We start from the raw sequence: 3,349 nt of genomic DNA on the forward strand, positions 1-3,349 counted from the left end.
ATATGGGATTAAGGACAATGGGGGCAACTCCCTCGGACCACCCTGGGTTCAATCAGTTTGATCCAAGTGAAGGTTAAACCCAGTAAGGAAGAAAGGAATATTTTGATCCATGTGAAGGTTAAACCCAGTACGGAAGAAAGGAATATTGGTTTAAGTAGGGTTTACTGGCTTAACTCATCTTAAAGATTGTCTTGTCTGAATAATACCATTCTTCCTCTGTAAAGATCCCTCTCTGAAAGAGAGGAAATAAGAGACGGACGCAGACTTAAGTCTGCGAGGGCATTATTGCTTGCAGGATATGAAGAGGCTGTCTGCCGGTTTTGCATCTACTCTGGTCTCCGAGTGTTTCTTTTCTCTCTCGCCTCTCCAGACATCCCACCTAGAGTTAATCCGAGAAGGGAAAATGTCAGCCACTGAGCATTCTGTCTGGCAGCTTGCATCAAGCCCGGGTGTCTGTCTTCCTTGTATCTGTTTGCTCTGTGTCTGTTTTCTCTCTCTCTATCTCTCTCTCGCCATCGTCACCAGACACCCCATCTTCGGGTCCTCACCCCCTTGCCGAGGCCAGACCCCGGCAAGAAGAGTTGTGGGATGACATCAAGAACATCATACAGGAAGAAAGCAAAATATCATTAAAAAGGAAAGAAAAAAAAAGGCCAAAATAGATATCAGAAGAAACTCTAAAACTTGCTATTCAGTGTAGAGATACTGAAGTGAATGGAAGAAATGGGGAAGTAAAAGAGTTGAACAGAAAATTTCAATGGGTAGTGTGAGAAGACAAATTCAACTATTATAATGAAATGTGAAAAGACCTGGATAAAACCAAAAGGCAAGAACACACTCAGCATTTCTCATGCTGAAAGAACTGAAGATAAAATTCAAGCCCCAACTTGCAATACTATGGACAAAATATTGAACAATGCAGAAAACATTATAAGAAGATAGAAGATATATACAGAGTCACTGAAGCAAAAAGAAATGGTTGATGTTCATCCATTTCAAGAGGTAGCATATTGATCAAGAGCTGCTGATACTAAAGGCTCCAGGAATTGATGGAATACAAATTGAAATCTTTCAACAAACTGATGAATGAAGCAATGGAGGCTTTCACTCATCTATGTCACGAAATCTGGATGACAGCTACTTAGCCAACCAATTGGAAAAGATCCATATTTGTGCCCATTACAAAGAAAGGTGACCCAATAGAATATGGAAATCATCAAACAAAAAAATTGATATAACATGCCAGTGGTATTGTAGTGGTTATGAATCGGGCTGCGAGCTGCAAGGTCAGCAGTTCGAAACTACCAGAGGTTCCACGGGAGAAAGATGAGGTGGTCTGCTCCTGTAAAGATTGACAGCCTCGGAAACCCTGTGTATGGTCGCTATGAGTTGGAACCGACTCCACAATGCATAACAACAACAATAACAACAAGGATAATTAAAAGTAACAGTATATCAATAGGGAACTGCCAGAAATTCAAGCCAGATACTGAAGAGGACATGGAAATAGGGATATCATTGCTGACATAAAATGGATCTTGGCTGAAAGCAGAGAGTACCAGAAAGATGTTTACTTGTACTTTATTGACTGTACAATGACTTTTGGCTATGCAGAACATGACAAGCTATGGGCAACATTATGAAAAATGGTTATTCCAGAACACTTAATTGTGCTCACGAGGAGCCTGTACACTAGGCAGTCATTTGAACAAACAAGGGGTCTAAAATCAGGAAAGGTGTGCACCGGGGCCTTATGCTGAGCACATAATCTGAGAAGATGCACTATATAAAGAAAAGCACAGCATCAGGGTTGGAGGAAGACTCATTAGCAACCTGTGATATACAGATGATACAACCTTACTTGCTGGGAGAGAAGAGGACTTAAAATACTTACTGATGAAGATCAAAGACTACCACCTTCATCTGGATTACCTCAATATAAAGGAAATAAAAACCCTTACAACTAGACCATTAAATAACATAACGGTAAATGGAAAAAAGTTTGAAGATGTCAAAGACTTCAATTTAAGATCCGTAATCAATGCTCATGGAAGCAGCAGTCAAGAAATCAAATGATGCAAATCTGATGCACAAGACCTCTTTAAACTGCTCAAGAATGAAGATATCAGTTTGAGGACTAAGATGCACCTGACTTGAGCCATGGTATTTTCAGTAGCCTTATATGCATGTGACAGTGGGACAATAACTAAGGAAGACCGTGGAACAACTGATGCATTTGAGTTATGGGTTTGGAGAAGAAAATTGAAAATACCATGGACTGCCACAAGAACAAACAAATAAATCTGTGTTGGTAGAAGTACAATCAGAATACTCTGAGCAGAATGGCAATACTTCATCTCTCATACTTCAGCCATGCTATCAGAAGGACCAGTCCCTGGAAAAGGATCTCATAGTTGGTAAACTGGAGGGTTAGCAACCCCGCAATAATATTGACACGGTGGCAGCAGCAATGCGCATAAGGGTGGCAACATTTGTATTGTGAAGATGGCGTTCTGTTGTGTGTAGGGTTGCTATGCGTTGAATGTGACTTGAGGGCACCTAACAACAACAAGCAAATATTTTGCTCTTTAATAAGAATTGCATATAAGTGCAAACCTGTTAAATTTGATTCATTTGTGTGTGTGTGTGTGTGTGTGTGTGTTTGGCTTCTGAAAGTTTTTACATTTCTGGTACGATGTTGTGCTTACTATCACATGTAAACATGGGTAAGAACTTACTTTCCAACTCATAGGAGTGTGCACATTCTTTGTTTTCATGTGAGTAGTAGATGTCTTGGTTTTTACTGACTAACTGGAAAAAAGGGGCAAAAAGAGAATGATTAATGGAGTAGAAAGAGACATAAGACAAATGTAATCTTAGTTATTGGGGTGGGGACCTAACAGACCTCCTTATTATATGGATAATCACCTCCTTCAATTTTATTTGCTATCCTTTTCCATACAACCCAAGTACACTGTAATTTGTTGTTGTTACTGTTGAGTGCCATCAAATTGGTTCTGACTCATAACAACCCTGTATAGTGTTTCCGAAGATTTGCTGGGGTGGTGGTGGTGTGAACTGCTGACCTTGTGGTTTGCAGCCCAGCCAGTGCTTATCCAATAGTGCCACAAGTAGAGTGTAAGGAGGAAATATGAAATGAAGAAACGCTAGCAGTCACATTTCTCTTGTCATAATTGACACAAATAGCAACAGGTTTTTGTTTCCTTTTTTAAAACAATAAAGTATGTCTTGTCACTAATGGAAACTTTATTGAATTGGTGGTACAAGATTCTTTGTTGAAGATATTTGGTGTAAATATGGTGGCTGGTGGCTACGTGCTGTGGAGTCG

General features: G+C 39.9%; 1 protein-coding gene across 4 annotated transcripts in view; it reads left to right on the plus strand.

Annotated features, from left to right (window-relative positions):
- The window catches only part of ACVR1C (activin A receptor, type IC), a 137,791-nt gene that overhangs the window by 45,112 nt on the left and 89,330 nt on the right, over positions 1 to 3,349 (plus strand). The window contains exon 2 of one of the 4 annotated variants that reach the window (XM_006872039.1): positions 307 to 317. The exons of the other annotated variants lie outside the window; for them this stretch is intronic. The gene's annotated coding sequence lies outside the window, so the exon portion shown is untranslated. The remainder of the gene's footprint in view (positions 1 to 306; positions 318 to 3,349) is intronic. 4 annotated transcript variants of the gene reach the window in all.

Source organism: Chrysochloris asiatica, unplaced genomic scaffold (assembly GCF_000296735.1).
Source record: "Chrysochloris asiatica unplaced genomic scaffold, ChrAsi1.0 scaffold00181, whole genome shotgun sequence".
NCBI lineage: Eukaryota > Metazoa > Chordata > Mammalia > Afrosoricida > Chrysochloridae > Chrysochloris > Chrysochloris asiatica.